The sequence below is a fragment of the Prionailurus viverrinus genome, chromosome B1 (genome assembly GCF_022837055.1).
Source record: "Prionailurus viverrinus isolate Anna chromosome B1, UM_Priviv_1.0, whole genome shotgun sequence".
Taxonomy (NCBI): domain Eukaryota; kingdom Metazoa; phylum Chordata; class Mammalia; order Carnivora; family Felidae; genus Prionailurus; species Prionailurus viverrinus.
This window is the reverse complement of record NC_062564.1, coordinates 199,708,171-199,726,727: the sequence shown is the minus strand read 5'-3', so window position 1 is coordinate 199,726,727 and position 18,557 is coordinate 199,708,171. Positions and strand designations below refer to the sequence as shown.

The following is an 18,557-nucleotide window of genomic DNA, read 5'->3' as shown; positions in this document are numbered from 1 at the left end:
ATGTCTTCTTTGGAGAAATATCTATCCAAGTTCTTTGCCCAGTTTTAAATAAGGTTATTAGATATTTGGCTATTGAATTGCAGAAGTTCCTTATATTTTTTGGATATTAATCCCTTATTAGATATATGTTTTGCTAATATTTTCTACCATTCCATAGGTTACCTTTGCCCCCTGTTGATTACTTCCTTTGCTGTGAAGATGCATTGTAATCTGACACAGTTCTCCTATCCCTTTTTGCGGTCTCTGCTTTCATCACATCCAAGAAATCACTGCCAAAACCAATATTCTGAAGCTTTCTCCCTGTTTTCTTCTAGCAGTTTTATGGTTTCAGGTCTTACATTTAAGTCTACAATTTATTTTGAGTTGATTTTTGTGTATGGTGTTAGCTAAGGGTCCAACTTCATTCTTTTGCATAGAGATAACCAGTTTTCCAGTTATCTAGCATCCAGAAGACACTACAGTCCACAGCCAACATCATGTTCAATGGTGGGAGACTGACAGCCTTTTCTCTAAGGTCAGGAAGAAGGCAAGGATAGCCACTCTCATCACTTCTACTCAGATATCCTAGCCAGAGCGATTAGGTGAGAAAAAGAAAGAAAAGGCATCCAAATTAGAAAGGAAGAAGTAAAATTATCCTTGTTTGCAGACAACATGACTGTATAAAGACTTCACCAAAAAATCTGCTAGAACTAAACAAATGGATTCAGTCAAGTTGTAGGACACAAAAGCAACAGGCAAAAAAAAAAAAAATCAGTTGCATTTCTACACACTAACAAAAAATTACCCAAAGAGGAAATCCGAAAAATCATCTCCTTTACAATTGCATCAAAAAGAAGAAAATACTTACGAATAAGGTTGACCAAGGAGGAGAAACACTTATACGCTGAAAATTATAAAACACTGATGAAAAAAAATTAAAGGAGACACAAAGAAATGGAAAGACATCCTATGTTCATGGATTGGAAGATTTAATATTGTTAAAATGACCATATCACCTACAGATTCAATGCCATCCTATTAAAATCTCAATGGCATATTTTGCAGAAATAGAAAAATTAATAAACCACCGGAGACCAGGAATGGCCAAAACAACCCTGAGAAAGAAGAACAAAGCAGGATGCATCATGCTTCCTGATCTCAACATACACTGCAAAGCTACAGTACATCCAACAGTATGATAGCGGCATAAAAAAGACAGACACATAGACCAGTGGAACAGAAGACAGAGACCAGAAACAAGCCCGCGGTGGTACAGCCGACTGATCTTCAACAAGCTGTGGTCCTCAAATGGGCAAAATGGCAAGGTGGTCCAGGGTTCACACTGGGGTGAGAGAGAGCTGGGGCACAACAGATGACTTGGGGAGTCACTTGGCAGCTAAAACCTCAGTTGTCTTCTGCAATGAATTAGAGTGAACAGCGCCAACACCAACAAGACTAGCCAACGTTCCTAGAAGGCTACTCCGTTTCAGAGGGTACTCGTGAGAATCAATCGACTGACATGTGTCTGTTAGGTGATAAGCCAGGGATTATCCTTGATGAACAACAGCTGTTAGTAGCAGATTTCCCAGGTAGAAATAGTGGAAGTATTCATTAAAAATAAGAACAAAACCAAAAACGAGCCAACGGCAACAACAAAAACAGGCATCCTCCCTGGTCAGTGTCTTCCCTAAGAAGCCGTATGTATTTATGGGTTTTTGATCAACTCTCCACCATGTGGGTGGATTCCTGCCCTGTCCCTTCACCCCTTATGTCAACTCATCCTTCCACCTCAGCACAACTGCCACCTTTTCCAGGAAGCTGTGCTGGTGTCCCCCCACCAGCCCCATGGAGCTCTGTGCCCTTTCTTTCATAGCTCCTGACACGGGGCCATCTCACACTCGTTGTGACGTGAACCTGGTTCCCATCTGACCCCCTCGCTGACGGCTTGCTTCAGGACTCGGGGGCCCTGTCTGGTCTGGCTCCATACTCTATCCCCTGGGGTTTAGCACTGTGCCTGGCACACAACAAAAACTCCATAAATACGTGCGCACGGAATGAACAGTGACTCCAGGAGATGACTCACAACTCAGACTCCTTTACGATGGCCTCTCCCGAGCTGCACTTCAGGCTCATGCTTTCAGCTCCTACTGAGGGTCCACATGAGGAAAATCAGAGAAATGTTAACTAACTAGAATGTAAATAAAAAATTGAAACTAGAAGAGAAAAGAAAGATCGTTGAAAACTATTTTTTGCAACTGCTTTGACTTTAGTTTAAGACTCGATTACGTGTCCCAAGACTCCCTCTGGAGGGTCCCTTGTAATAAGCGTTTTTCAGAGTCGTGGGTAACTCAACTCTCTCTCTCCTGAGGAACTGATATGCTTGTCATAAAGAAAGAGTCTGTGGAGAAACCGGTTCCTTTCTTGCCCTGGCTTCCAGGACGCTCAGAGACTAATTGGGTGTCTCCTAGAAAAACGACAGGATGCTTCCCATGACATAGTCAATTTCCAGGCACTGTTCTAAGCCCTTCGTGTGGACCAAATCGCTTAAGAATTCAAAACAATCCAATGAGACTAGTGCCTCAGACAGGGGAACCAAATGAAAGGCTGCACAGAGCTAGAGAACAGCAATGCAGGGCTGTGAGCCCGACCCACCTGGCTCAGAAAAGCTGAGCTCCTAACCTGCACCGTGTGCCACCACCTGGTAGCTCTGATGAATCTAGCTGGGGCTCTTCCTTCTCCTTCCAGGGCCCTGAGGTCAATGTATAACACACACACTCACACACACACACACACACACACACACACACACACACACACAGTGCCTATGTGCTTCCTTCTCCTTCCAGGGCCCTGAGGTCAATCTATAACACACACACTCACACACACACACACACACACACGCACGCACACACACACACAGCGCCTATGTGCTTTGTCAGCTGTCTCAGCTTTCCCTTGATTTCTATAAGGCAGAAGATGAAGTCACTAATACTTAATGAAAAAGAGCAAACAAGAGGCCTGGAAGGTGTGGCCTGGCGGGGTGGACCTTCACCCTCCAGTATCTTCATCCCTATGAAAAGGACCCTGTGTCCAGACTCCCTCTCAGCTTTGCGGTGCTCTCCCACATGCCAGAGAGAAGGATTATAAAAGTTACTGTCACTCTTCCTCCAATAAACCACGGACACGGGAACAGAAGGCTGATGGCAGGGGCTGGGTGCAGACAACCACGGTTGACCGGCAGGTTAGACCCCAACGGGGCCACCATCAAATGTGTGACAGCATCATGAAGCTGATAGGGTTTGGGTGGGCTGGTCCTCCCCCAAACTTGGCCCAAAGCTCCCCTCCTGGTCCTTTGGGGGACAGGAGGGGGCGATGACAAGCACGGTGGATCAGGGGCAGGAGAAAGGGCTTTGTCCTAGCCCAAGCCCTGACTTGCCTGGTGGCTTCAGACGAGACTCACCGAGCCGGTCTCAGTTCCACCTCAGCACAATGAAGGCACTGCACTGGCATGACCTCATTTCTAATTTCTGAAGGCGACAGGAGGCCTCCTTGTCTAAGTTGAGCTCAGCTACTCCCCTCCAGTCACATTCCACTGGAGCCAAACATCCTCATGCTTTTGGGTCACATCATGTGTTTCCCAGATTCTGTGGTTTTTTTTTTTTTTTTTTTTTTTTTAAATTTTTTTTTTCAACGTTTATTTATTTTTGGGACAGAGAGAGACAGAGCATGAACGGGGGAGGGGCAGAGAGAGAGGGAGACACAGAATCGGAAACAGGTTCCAGGCTCTGAGCCATCAGCCCAGAGCCTGACGCGGGGCTCGAACTCACGGACCGCAAGATCGTGACCTGGCTGAAGTCGGACACTTAACCGACTGCGCCACCCAGGCGCCCCGATTCTGTGGTTTTATAGACAAACATCCAGACTTTGGTCTCAGACAAGCTTGAGTTCAAGAACTGGCCCCACCACTTACCAACTGAGTGGCTTTTGGCAGCTCATACCAACCTCCCCAGCCTCTATTTTCTCAACTGGAATGTGGGGGTAAGAACATAATCTCTCAGAGTTGGAGAACGCTGTGAGAGGTAGGCCACTGGCACATGCCCGCGTGCCCCAGGCCCTTAGCACGTGACAAGTCCATTTGTCCTCCCTTCTCTCACATCACTGCATAGATTTAGGATGCCTCCTGCCTGTGTCTATAAAAAAGAAGTTTATTTTTAAGAGACAGAGGGTACAAGCAGGGAGGGACGGGAGGGAGGACAGACGATCCAAAGCAGGCTCTATGCTGACAGTAGCAAGCCTGATGTGGGACCTGAACTCACAAACTGAGCCACGAGATCATGACCTGAGCCAAAGTCAGATGCTCAACCGACTGAGCCACCCAGGCGCCCAGTCCTCTGCCTGTGTCTTAAGTTGGCATCATTTATTTATGTAGCCAACACACATTTATTGAGCCCCTACTATATTCCAAAAGATAGGTCGCCACGTCCTAATGTCATTACTAGTGCTTGAGATTTGAGTTTAGAGAAAGGGCAGCCTTCAGGTAGTTTGTTGTTAGACATTGTTCAGACGGTCTCCGCATCTGACTAGACCCGCTGTGAACTGGAGCCTTCAAAGCATGAAGAGCCTATGCCTTTACTGAGCACTTTGTAGAAACGTCTTCTCCGGTTCCTTCCCTCTGAGGACACATCCAAACATCCCCGCCTGCATGCCTTCCGCCACCTGGGGAGGGGCTGCAAGGAAGACATGGAATGGGGCTTTAATTTTGTTTTTATTTATTTATTTTGAGAGACAGCACGCATGCAGGAGGGGCAGAGAGAGGGAGAAGCTGAGAGTCCCAAGCAGCATCTGCACTGTCAGCACAGAGCCCAGCTTGGGGGTCGGACCCACGAACTGTGAGATCACAACCTGAGCCCAATTCAAGAGTCAGACGCTTAACCGACAGAGCCACCCAGGCGCTGAGACTTTATATCTATGCTTTGCGTGGACTTCAAAGTCCTTGCCCCCAGGAAGACCCCTCGGGTGCAGAGGTAGAAACTTCCCAGGCATAAGCATCAGAAGGTCCAGAGTAATGATCTGACACATCTCCCCGGTAGAACCACCGGCCTGTGGAATAAGGCTGCCTCACTCTGGTCTCTCCCTCTTAGCCTTGTCCTCGGGTCGAATCTGCTCTGTGTTTCCGGGGCCAGTGAGCCTCTGACTGTCGCGGAGCACAGGGCTGGAAGGAGCGGCCCCTGCAGAGACCGGAGCACACCCTTCGGTGCTAGGTGCACTCTGGCTGAACAACTGCTCAGGGGGCACCTACTGCGTGCCAGGCCCTGCTCTCCACGCTGGGGCTTCAGCCCGGAGTGAACAGGAGAAGTCTCCGCCCTCAGGGAGCTCCCGGAGGAAACCTACCAAACAAATTAGCATATGAACATACGATGTCCGGTACTCAGTGCTAAGAAGAAAATCAACCGGGGTGAGTGACAGTGAAGCAGAGAGAACGCCGTCTGAGTTACTGTAATTGGGGAAGCTGTTCTGGGGGAGACGCCCCTTCAGCAGAGACCCACACAGGGTGTTGGGGGGGACCGGCGTGCAGGCGTCTGGGGAAGGGGCCTTCTGGCGGAAGGAGCCCGCGCCAAGGGCCGAGGGGAGCTCTGCCTGGGGCATCCCACCATTTCCTAGCTGCGTCAGAGTCTGCCCCCTGTGTGGCCTGCAGACCACACTTCCTGGGCTCCCACATAGCTGATTCCTGGTGCGCCCATCCGTGAGCGGTGCTGACGTGGGTCCTAAGGGAGGAGGAAGAAAGAGTCTCTCCCGCCCCTGGTCCAGCCCCCAGCACCATGACTTCTGGTGGCTCCTGCCTCGGAGACTGACCCACGTGGGTCTCCGTGGGTCGGAGAGGACCCACGTCCTCTGGGGCCACGACACCAGCCACACTCGCGCCAGCAGCTCCAGCATCCTCTTGGCAGCCACGACGTGCTGGCTGCAGTGTCGGTGAGGTGAGGTGGGGGGACCCTGCCTGACTCCTCCTGCTCCCCCTGCCCCACACCCCCCTGCATTCAGTACTTCTCTGAAGTGCTCTTCCTGACTTCCCCAGTGGAACACCGACCAGGGCGTTAGCTCTGTGACCTCGACATCCCTCCGCATCTTTGTGTCCTCATCTGTGAAAGGAGGAGCAGGAACACCACAGGCGGTTTTTGATGACGGTTAAAGCAGTGCGTGCAGCATACTTAACCTCCGTTAGCTTCCTGGCGCTGCTGTAACAGATCGCCACAAACGTGGTGACTTCGGACAATGTGGATGTATCCTCTCGCGGTTCTGGAAGTCAGACTCTGCAGTGGGTCTCAGTGCGCTAAAATCAAGGTGTTGCGAGGGCTGTTCCTTCTGGAGGCTCTAGGGGAGGGTGTATATCCTTGCCTTTTCCAGATTCCATCGTCGGCCGGCATTCCTTGGCTTGTGGCCCCTTCCTCCATCTGCAAAGCCAGCAACCTCGGGCCAAACCCTTCTCGTGCTGCTGCCCTGTCTGGCTTGCTCTCTCTCTCTCTCTCTCTCTCTCTCTCTCTCTCTAGCCTGCCTTCCTCTTCCAGGACAAGAATCCTGGTGTTTACACGGGCCCGCTTGGATAATCCAGGCTAATCACCCCATCTCAAAAGTCAGTTGGTTAGCAACCTTAATTCCATCTGTGATCTCAATTCCTTTGTCCTGTAACCTACGACATCCACAGGTTCTGGGAACTAGGATGTGGACATCCTTCAGAGGGGATATTGTTCTGCCTCCCACACTAGCACATGATAGGAACTCAAATGGTAGAGACAATTTTGAACCCAGTTCGTGTTCATCACTCTGTGCCATCTTACTATCCCTCAGATGGAAGGCAGGCCACTCCATCAAGGACACTTGTGACCACCCTGTTGTGTGTGCCCGTGGGTAGCAGACCCTGGCACTTGCTTTCAGGAGCCCTGGGACCGAAACTACTTCTGTCCCAACATGCCACGTTCTGACCTCAGAAGCCGGTGCTGGACTAGCCTGAACAAAGCATCTCGCCCAGTTCTGATTACATGGGCGGAGAAGCCACAGAGAGGTGGTGTGACAGGACCAGGGCTCCTGACCCTGGCCAGTGTGGAACAGTGGATTCTGCAGTCTCTCTCAGTACCTGCCATCTGAAAGGGCTCGCCAAGACGGATGCCTGGGAAAGAACTGGCAGGAACACTCCGGTGGTGCACATGTTGTTCCGGACGTGTGCTGTTGAGCATTTTCTGCCAGCGGGATCTCCCCTGCAGACAATCCAGTCAAAGCTGATGAGTCTCGGGGCCCCGAGTTTGGGGCTCAAGAGTCTCCCTTCCACTCTCCCCTGTAGGGAGCTCCTCAGCTCATAAAACATTAAATGGGCATCCTTGTCATTTCATTAAATGCCCAGTCTGTGAAGAATGAGTTACGGGATATTTGGGGAACTGTTCTGGGATGTGTTCCGCTCCCCAGATACACCCATGGATCCCCCTCTACTCATTAGAGTGGCAGGCTCTCAATCAGTGAGTCCTGAGAGGGGGCAAATATTCCATGCTGCCTCCTCCTAGGAGGCGGGGCTGTTCTTCCAGAACCCCATCTCCATCCTTCTCATACAGGACCTTGTGAGAGGCCAGATGGGAGGGAACTCTTCTGGGAGTCAGGGGCCAGCTCCACAAATGGTCAGGCTAGGCTGTCAAGTGAGTTAGTTCCCAAACCTCTCTGGGTTGAGTTGCTCATTGTGGAAAAAGGACAGGCCCGGCTGTCTTCGCCCTGCCCAGGAATTCTGGGAAATTCAGTATTGTTAATGACCTTTCACAGGTGAATGGTCTTCAACAGATCAGAGCACACTTTCGAGGCCTTGATGTCTTTTTTTGTCTATTCAATCCGTAGCCAACAACAGTCTGTTCTGGATGCAGGGGACATGGCACTTAAGGAGACACAGTCCCTGCCCTGGAGAGGCTCACTGTATGGGAAGGGAGAGGCAGTGATGCCACAGTGTGGCCAGTACCGGGGGAGATGACTGGGCTAGTAAGGGACGGCGTGGGACCGTGATGGCTAAGGTTATGTGCCAGCACGTCTGGGCCGCGGCACCCAGACACAGCTGACCCTTGAACTGCATGGGTCCACTTATACGTGCATTTTTAAATAAATACAGTACCTTTGCATTTTCTCATCCTTACAATTTTCTTTTCTCTAGCTTACTTCCTGGTAAAAATACAGCATATAATATATATAAAACACCCCAAATATATGTCAATTAACTATTCCTGTTATTGGCAAGGCTTCTGGTCAACAGTTGGTTATTAGTAGTTAAGTTTTTGAGGAATCGAAAGTCATACATGGCTTTTCAACCATGCAGGGGGTGGGCAGCTCAACCCCCACATTTTTTACGGTCAACTATATTTGGTCAAACACCAGATGTGGTGTTTGTGGTCTAGATGTTGTGGTGAAGATAGTTTTTGAGCATGAGAGTAACATTTACATCAGTAGACTCTGAGCAAAGCAGATTATTCCCCATAATGTGAGTGGGCCTCATCCAATCAGTCGAAGGCCTGAAGAGAAAAGACCGAGCTCCACGGAGGAAGAGGGAGCTCTGCCACCAGATGGCCTCAGACTTAGGGCAACACCCACTCTTCCCTGGGGCTCCAGCCTGCCAGGCTGCCCTGCAGATTTGGATTTGCTGATGGCCACAATCATACGAGCCAATTCCGTGAAATAAGTCTCTCTCTCTGTATGTGTATGTGTACATATATTTTATGTTTACGCAGACATACACTCTGCTCGTTCTGTCTCTCTGCAGAACCCTGACTAACACAGGGCCATCCCGACACCGCTGGGGACCTCACGGAAGGCGTCCCTCCACCTCACTCCTTAGTTGAGTGCACTGTTCTAGTGGCCTCTAGGAGGGCGGTGGCCAGGAGAACGTGCCCACAGACCCCCGACCGCAGGCGGGGAACACACAGGGGCCACAGCGCTTCGCTCTGCAAACCGTCGCATGGAACGGCCTGCGTGTCCAGGCCATACTGCTCCGGGACTGCTCGCAGACGATGGCAGAGCACAGCAGGGAAACTAAGGCATCCTTGTTCTAGGGACCCAGGGCTCCTCTGGGGCTGACGCTGTCGGCCCGGTCCCTCCCTTCCCCACTGGGGGTCCGACGAGCATCACGGACCGTCAGCTCCCTCCACGCTCCTTACACAGGCACGAACTCCAAGAAAAGCCCCACCGCTTAGTCCACTTGGTATCCGCTCCTCGGAGAACCCGGAGAGACACGGTCAGAGACTCGGACGCCGCCGCCCGAGCCCCGTGGGGAAGCAGTGGGTCTCCTGCAGGCGTAAGCTGCACGAAAGGAAGATGAGCATTTCCCACGAGCAGCATCCCCGGCCTCCGAGGCAGGCCCAGGGTCACAAGTAGCCGGAGGACCTTGGTGACGCCCAGTGGCTCTGTGGGACCCCAAGGCCTTCGCGGGGGTCCAGGGTGCTCGTGGCCCCTACGGGAGGTTCTTTCCTTCACCCTCTCCACCGGGACCTACTTGATACACCATGAATGTTTGTCAATTGGCCAATTTCAGCCACGTGATTATAACCACTGCACCCGATGCGGCCACACGTTTTTGCACGTCACAAAGCACTGTCACGTCCGTGATCTCATCTGAGCGTCCTTCTGGGCCCTGGAGATGGGCACCGTGTTCCTCCCATTTCACAGAGGGGAGAGCCGAGTCTGTGTCCGAGACGATGGACAGCTCGCCTGGGCTCGCGGCTACCGAGCGGGGAAGCAGACGCAGCGCCCAGCCCAGCAGACTCTCCATTCGCCCCGGGCCCACAGCGTGGCACCGTGGCCCCCGGGGGCCCCCCAGACAGCCAGAGCGCATCAGAACAGCAGCAGCGAGATTGCCAGGTACGCGGAGGAAGGAAAGCGCGTTAACGGCTGACACCAAAGTGTCTCTGAGGGCAAGAAGTGACTTGGCTGAGAAAAGTATCTCGACAAACCTCTTAAGTGGAAGGTGTCTGATGAACGTGCGTGCGGTTTAATTCCAGCTTTGGAAGGGAAGGGACGCTAGTGGGAGAGGAATAGGAGTCCCAGGTCCACCTGGAAGGCAGAGGGGACAGTGGGTAGCGGTGAGAGGGGAAGCAGAGGGTGCTGAGTGGTAGAGACCTGGTTCCTGGGGCCCTTTCCGAAACCTTCGATACAGCCCTGAAATGCTCCAGTGACGCAGGGTGTGTGCCTGCTGTTAACGGTGTTTGAGGAAAGCAAAGTAGGGGCCAAAGTTCAAGTTGGGGTTTTTACGACGCGAGCCAGAGCAGCATGCAAGGAGGCTGGTGCCCACGACAGTTCAGAGCCCAGAAATGCTCAGGATTTCCAAGATACCTTAAAGAGGTGGACCTTCCCTGTGCCGGAACCTTCCCTGTACTGGAAAACTGGGGCCGCAGGCAATTCCTCCAGCTCTCGGGGCACAGAGCCCCCCAGCAGACTCAGGGATGCACAGATCAGCACCAACCACAGACACGATACGGAAAGCATCCCCGGCTTGGCCGGAACCCTCGGCAATTCTCTGAATTTAAAGGGCTCAGTCACACTCTGGAATGAAGTGTGTGGGCAACTTCCAGATGAGCGTGTGTGCTCTGGGAGCTCCGGTGGTGGTTTCCGAGCTGTGTTTTCCTGCCCCTTTTGACCCTTGGGCATTTTTTAGGAAGTCGCCTGGTCCTTTGCCGGGCCGCCCAGCCCACGAGCAGGCTCTCCGGCCAGGGAAAAGGGAGCCCTGAGAGACTGTTACTCCAGGGGCAATGGGGGGAGGCGCTCAGAGGTGGCTCATCCTGGCTCACACTATAACCATGAAAACAGCACCAATGGAGGAGGGCCCGATCCTCCAACAGCAGGTGACTGTGCTGCCAGGGGCGGGGATGAGACCTCAGAGGGACCGTGTTTCCTCCCCCTCCTGCCAAGTCCCTCTACCAGGTTCAGGAGGTGGCGCCATCTTGCCAGCTGGCAAGTGTGGGCACAGGGCACTCCAACTGCCCCGCCCCCCTCTCCAGTCATTTCCGGGGGACCCGGCGTGTCAGGAGTCCCCTGGTAAGAGCAGGGCCAGGGCTCCCTTCCCAGGCACATGGCTTCGTTTCCGGCAGATGCATCTGGCGGGCAGGAGGCCGCAGGGGCACAGACGTCCTCCCTCACCAAGAGCCTAGCCAGCACAAGGCACAGCCATCACAGAACAGTGATCTCACTGACGCCTGCCTTCCTCCTGTGCTGTCCTGCTCGTTTGCATTATTTCCACACTTTCATGGTCGCGTGGATGTTTTGTATGCTCTATTTCGCCCCACTGAGCACTAGGTCCTAAGGGTGACTTCATAATGCTATGATCGTTTTATAATTGCTACAACAAGGGAATCAAGTTGGGAGATAGAATTTTTAGGTTTCGAATGCAGATACACAATTACTTAACCCTTCTGTGATGTAACAGATGCAAATGTGGAGTTGAACCCTGGCTCAGATATAGGGAATCACTGTACTGCGGAAGAAATTTTCTGGGCCGTAAGTACAGCAACCAAGTCAACTGTGTTTTGCTGATATACTTGTGTGTATGCAAATGCCATGTGTCACAATTACAAACACACACACACACACACACACACACACACACACAAGGCAGCACACAGCACTTTAACGACCCTGGGTTCGGAGTGAGGCAAACTGGGTTTGAACCCCATTTCTGTCTCTAGCCATCGGGCCGCAGGCCAAGCCCTCAGCCTCTGAATGTGCCCCTCCTGGAGGCCTCTAGCGTCTGAAAGACTCGAGCGGCCAAGGAGGGCAGGTCAGAGGCACTTGACAGTTTACATCAATAGAATGGTGTGGGAAAGAAAAACCCTTGAAAGCTTCATGCACAAAGACCTTTTGCACAACCACTAATTGTAAAGAAAAAGAGAAACAATCAGAATGCCCAGCCATTTAGAGAGTTCAAGTAAAAACAAATGTTTAACTATCTTTAAAATTGAGATAAAGTAGTGTTTCAGTCTTAACTGATTTTCCTCACTTAACCTGATGTATGAGTTTGCTTTGCTCCTGTAATAAATCACCACAAACTAGGGGCTTGCGACAGCACAAAGTTTTTATGTGACAGTTTTGGAGGCCAGAAGTCCAGAATGGGTTTGCGGGGCTAACACCAGGGTGTCACAGCGCTGTGACCCTTCTGGAGGCTCCAGGGGAGAAACCGGCCTGCTGGCCATTTCCAGCCCCAAGAGGTGCACCTGCAGGACGCCTTCGGTCTCCCTCTACCTCTGACCCCCGCTTCCACGGCCACGTCTCCTTCTCCGACCCTGTCTTTCCTCCCCTTTCACTTACAAGGAGCCTTGTGACGCTCCCGGGTTCGTCCAGACAACCTGGGAAAACCAGTCCCACCTCAAGATCCTTATGTTAATCACATCAGCACGGTCCCCAGTGCCGTGTGCACTGCCACTCACAGGGTCTGAGGATCAGGATGTGGTCCCACGTGGGGGCCATTATTCTGCCAACCACACGTGACAACACAAAAACGGTCATGAGGAGACATGCTCAGGACACAAGAGGGGCGGTGTGCATAAAAGCAGCCTAGTATATGAATCCCCATGATGGTCCCCATGTAAACAAGACCGAAATGTCACGAATGATAGACAAAGCTCTGGTATAAATGACAGTTGATTTGTAAGAGGGATGGAGATGGGAGTGATTTTCCTCCTGCAACGTTAAACAAATTCTTTTATTCCCAGAGCAAAAAATTTCACTCGCTTTAGCCACAGAATCCCTTTCTTCGAAGGCAAGGTGACACAGAAGGGCAGAAGCAGACGATCCCCTTTTATGGGCACAACACTTTACAGTTGACAAAGCCCTCCTCCCACACACGCCATTCTTCTTTTTTTTAACGTGTACTTATTTACTTTGAGAGACAGCATGGGTGCATGCGCGTGCACACTCACGTGAACAGGGGAGGGGAGAGGAGAGAGGGAGAGAGAGAGAGAGAGAGAGAGAGAGAATCCCAAGCAGGCTCCTCCCTGTCAACACAGAGCCCAAAGTGGGGCTCGATCCCATGAACTGTGATATCATGACCTGAGCTGAAATCAAGACTTGGTTGCTTAACCAACTGAGCTAACCAGGCACCCCCGCACCCCCATACCCCATCCTACTTGAACTTGTCGACCTGGCCCTAAAACAGGACCCAGACTAGGAAACCAAGGCCGAGAGAAGGTTGGTGGGCGGGGCGCTGGGACCTGACGGAGCCTGTCCTCCTGGCAGTTTCCATTGGCTCTTCCCAGTCCCGCCCAGCGCTCAACACGTCTAGAAATGAGAACTCCCCACTTCTGTAAGTAGTGTGTTCTATTCTTACATCTCCTTGCTGTGGCTTCTCCCCTCGGTTCTGAATCTTTTACCCCAAATAAGGCTGCTTTTTCTTCCCCTCAAGAGCCTCTCAGTGTCATCTCTTCTTTACATGGAACTGGACAGGCTGGTGGCAGAGAGGATGGCCGCCATCCTGGGCCATGAGTCGGGAGGGGTCTGGGGAGGGTGCTAGAACCTCAGGAGGAACAGGGGATTCTCACATCATGGTGAGTCCTTTAGGGCAGGGCCCGAGACCTGCAGGCTGTGGCTGCTCTGGGCTTTCAGCTAGCTCTGCCTCCGTGCAGAGGGTCCGTGCAGACCCCATAGCCTGGACCTCAGACCTGGCCACCCAGGAAATCCGTGCTCCTCTGGAAGGCAGTTGTCGCAATGGTTTGGGGAACTTTTGTGTTTTCCACTCACCTCTGACATGAATTCATTTAGATATACTTTCTTCTTGCCTTAATAAAAACGAGACCCCCTGTAACCAAGGTAGGGTACTTCACCCCTAGCACAGAAGAGTGAAATCAGCAGTCTTCGACAAAGGCCACCATGGGGCCTCACTTCCATTCTCTGGGCATGTGACCTTGCCTCCTGCATGTTTCTGGCCATCTCTGGACTGTGGAACAGCCCCTCAGTCCAGCTCAGGTCACTGAGACATACTATAGATAAGGGGCACTGTGACCTTCCCGAAGCACTAGGCATCATTAGAAACGTAACGGGAGGCAGACAGCTGATTGCACCAGAAGGTGTTAGACGGTCCTCACAGGGCTTCCATGGAGGTTTCATGAATGATAAATGAAGGTGGTTCCCATTAATTTCGGGGCTTTGGCTTAGCAGAGTGGGTTCTGGTAGCTTATTTTCACAGCTCACTCGGCCTCACCTTTAAGCATCATACAGCTGTTTCAACGGTGCCATTGTGAAGGAGCCACCAGCCTTCAGAGCGCCCAAAGTGCCTTGGCTCAGCTAGTCCCAGCCAACAGGACTGCAGGAGCTCCCTTTCCACAATGGGCCAGAGCCCACCAGGGGCCAGAGTCTCTCGTTCCTTCTCTCCTTCCTTAGGAGCAGCCCTGACTCTTTGTGGCCAGGGCGCATTAATTAATTAATTACACTTCCCAGGCTCCCTGGCAGTTAGAAGAGGACACACAATCACATTCTGACCAAACAGACACAGAGTATGTGAGACTCCAAGGAGAATTCTTAACTAGACAGGCAAGTGATAATCCCTCCCTCTCACCCTCCTTCCCCTGGCCAGAATGCAGGTGTGAGAGCAGCCACTTTGGACCATGAGGCAACCTTCTGAGGATGGCAGATGGAGACAATGAAAGGAATGAGGTCCCTGGTACCATGGAGAATCATAGCAGCTGTAGACCGCCTACCTTCAACACTTTCTGATGTGAGAGAGAAATAAACTTCCAATTTGTCTAAGACGCTGTCATCTGGGGTTTCTATCATAAGGTGGTGGACCTGAGTCCTGACACACACACCCCTTTCTCTCTGAAAAGAGCAAAAGAAACAAACTTCCCTTGATCATGATGGCAACCAAAATTACAATGGCAGGCGACAACGGACAGTCTTCCTTTTCTGTTAAGGCCAGGGTCCTAGCCCAGAACTGGCTGCTAAATGCCACGGAAACACACTCCATCCCACCCACAAAATAACAACAACAACGCGAATCGCTTTCTCCTTATCTGAGCTCTCTGCCGAGTCTCTGTGCCCGACTGGGCCTCTGGCAGCAAAGGCCAATATGGACCACGGGCGAGGGGTGATGGAGCACGGCCAGGAAGGGAGCTTCCAGAAGTATCACTCCTTCTGGTGATGGGCATCTGCTACCTTTCCTCTCTTGCCTGTATCCTCTTCCTGAAGCTCTCCTCCCGTGGTCCCTGTAATTCTAGTAGAGATGTCAGCCAAACCTCATGGCCCTCCATCCCCAGTCACCAGACTAGACAGTAACCTGGACTGGCGAATCAAGGAATTCCAATGTCCAGGGGAGCAATCAGTACAAGGATGGCCATGTGACCTAAGAAGGGCCAATTAGAGTTCTTTCGTTTAGCGGTTGAGATGCGTTCTACGTGAAAAGGAATCTCTCTCCTCCTCAGTGTCATAAAGCCGGAGCCACTCAGGACTGTCTTGATGCCAGGTGGAGAAAGCTCGTCTAAGAAGGAAGCCAATGAATCCTGAGAATGTCTAGGATTTGTTGAGCAAGAGGGAGATGGTACCTTCACAGCTTGGTCTTAGCTCCTGGGTCCCACCATGCCTGAAGGAAACCCAGTCCCTCACCTCCTATCACGAGGAAGAACCCTTATTGTTCACTCCTGATACTACTGTCCTCCTGAAGGGGCATTTCATCACTGTGTCCTTCACTCTGTCTCTGCCCACCCCTTGCTCACTCTTCCCCAGGAGATGGGAACGCAGTGGGCTAACTGGTAAGTTGGGGAGAGAGATGGTCTGCATGGCTTAGCTCCTCTCTTTCATTTGAGGATCTGCCTGGCTGGAGGAACACACACTCTCTCTTCTGTGTTCTTGGTTTTTCAGGGCACGCCTGCCCGGGAGCCCATGAGTGAGTACTTAGCTCAGTTCATGAGTACTGCCTTATGAGGCTCTCCTGGCCCTCAGACCTAATGCCAATTGACCGAGGAGTCTTTATCCACACGGAAGGCGGCATTTTTATCCACTCCTCTATCCATCTTTCGTCTGCTGTCAAACTTGGGCCGGAAAGAGAGGTGTTCATTTGGGGGGACCTCAAATACTACTCACACAGCCAGGACTTCAAAGGTTCCTTTTTGCTTAGGCTGCATTGTCTAGCTCTTACAACCCAAAGGGTCCTGATCAATGCAACTTTCCTGACCCCATGACTGAAGCATTGCCCTATCACATTGCCTGTGCTAACATTTCATTTCTATCAGTTAAATATCCCCCGTTTCTCACAGTGCAAGTTTGGGCTGTCTCCCCTACTTTTAGGTACTGGGGGCTTCTCCTCAACTGACAAGAGGGGCGTCAATAAATGAGACCCAGCTGGAGCTAGGGATGGGGGTGGGGTGAGGTGGGAAAGCCTGGAAGGGGGCTGCTGTGGTGGGGATGGGTTGCGTCGATGGCCCCGGTTCATGACCTCCCGACGTGTGTGTCCTTTGCTCTGTAACTGCTACCCCCTCCCGCTCCGACTGTGGGTTTGACCACGGGAGTTACGTCGGCCAGAAGGATTTTAGCTGATTTGAAGCTCGAGAACCCGCTCGTGTTTTCCACCTCCTCTCTGGGCTCTCTGCGCTCACAGTGAGAATCCGCCCGGGGCCCGGTCTGCTGGAGGATGAGCACACGGCCCAGAGGTGAGGCCGGCCTGGATCCGCCAGCTGACCACCAGCCACGCCGGACAACTTCTGCTAAGGCAAGAGGAACTGCAAGGTCAGGCCCTGTCGGGATGGACAGAACTTCACAGCCCGCTGCAGCCCTGGGGACGATAAATGCCATCGTCTTAAGCCGACGAGCTTCAAGGCGGTTTGCTCTGTGGTGTTGTCACAGTCGCTGACCGCTGCGGGACCCCTTCCCCCCAAATTACCAACAGACCAGACAAGGCGCATCTCCCATCGAGCCAGGCAACACAACGGAGTGTGCTTTACTTGCGCTCAGGGCTTCCAGAGCCAGACCGTCAGTGCCACCATGTGCAAGCTCCGTGTCCTTTGTCAACTTATCCCGTCTTCAGTTTTTTGTTTGTTTGTTTTGTTTTAAAACGAGAGTAATAATGTGATCTGCTTTCCACGGTTGAGAGGCTTTAAGGGTCTAACACATGTGAAGCGCTCAGGATGATAATAGTTCTCAACACAGATGAGCTACCAATGGGGACGTCCATCTCCCTTACCCTTCCCCTCGCCTCCTGGGGGGCTGGGATGCCGTCTTGGGTTCCCCGCTCGCCCCATCACCTGGCAGAGTGCCAGCACAGTAAATACCTGTTGTTTGCTGAGTGTCTGGAGTGAAACCCCACTTTTACTGGCACAGATGCGAATTTCAAAATTCTCTTTCAACCTAGGCCAGCGTCTTTGTTCTTTGTATAAAGCACACATGTAATATTTATCATTTTTTTTTAATAACTAGACTTCTCCCTCCCTCCCTCCCTCCCTCCTGTGCTGTGAAGCAAACCTTTTAAGCCGTCTTCACTGTCTAGCACACACACTCACTGCCCATTCCAACCGTACGTAATTGATGCATTTCCTGCGGGTTCTTGCCGACGAGCCCAGGAGGGATGGGACTGGAGGAACCGTCACCTTCCAACGACCCCCAGCCTGGCTGCTTTTGGCACCAGGATCCCCCGGCTCTTTCTCAGCCACATTAGTGTCGCTCCAGAGCCTTCCCCATCTGACAATCAGCCGCCTCCTCTGCAGCCTGACTTCTGGATGGCTGGTCTCCCCACGGGCCCCATGGGAAGTCCCCTGGAACACGACCCCCGATGCCCCTCTGAGCGTGAGTGGGGTGGGAGGAAAGTCTCCTCTGGTTCCAGTCCTTTTCCTGATGCTCACGGCTGTGGGATGGGGAGGGCCAGGGCCTCGAGTTCCACCCCCACCGTATGCACGGAACCGTGAGATCATGACCTGAGCCAAAACCAGGAGTCAGACGCTTACCGACTAAGCCACCCATGTGCTCCCCCTCACCATAATCATATTTTTAAAGGCCTCTAGAAACCAAAAGCCAAGAACCACAGCCTTGGGCAGATCACCTCAGCCCTGTAAGCCTCAGTTCCTTTGCCTAAACAGTGAAGGTAATAATAATATCTCCTGATGTCATGTTTTTACAGGAATGCCGTAAATGAGAAAATGGATCCCAGCCACAAACTGCTAGGCAAGTGGAGGCAATTGTTAATATCTCGTTTGTTAATTCAGAAAATACTGAGGCTGTGTGGATTTTAAAAAGGGTTGCACAAATTGTATTAAGTAAAGGCTATGTAATTCTCAATTTTTTTCTTGGACGTGGACACTAGTGAAATTTAGATCAGAGGACAGGGTACGGATAAGGAAAGGGACCGAGTTCTCAGAATGACAGCAAATGCTCCTGCAAACCTTATATATATCATGTAATTTCATCACCCTTATGACAAGCCCAGAGGGAGGTTCCTATCGTTTCCTTCCACAGATGAAGGTTAGAAGACCAGGTCAGGCGGCAGAGCTGGGGACGGGAGGGCAGCCGTGGTGCACCCAGCCCCTCCTGCTTAACGGGGGTGCCGTCAGTGTCTCCTTTTACAAGAAGACGGGGGTGTTCATTCTACATTG

The 18,557-nt window shown here is 51.8% G+C and overlaps 1 protein-coding gene across 2 annotated transcripts in view; it reads right to left on the bottom strand.

Annotated features, from left to right (window-relative positions):
• SLC2A9 (solute carrier family 2 member 9) overlaps nucleotides 1-18,557 on the bottom strand; it is a 255,656-nt gene that overhangs the window by 98,247 nt on the left and 138,852 nt on the right. The gene's annotated exons all lie outside the window — the stretch shown is intronic.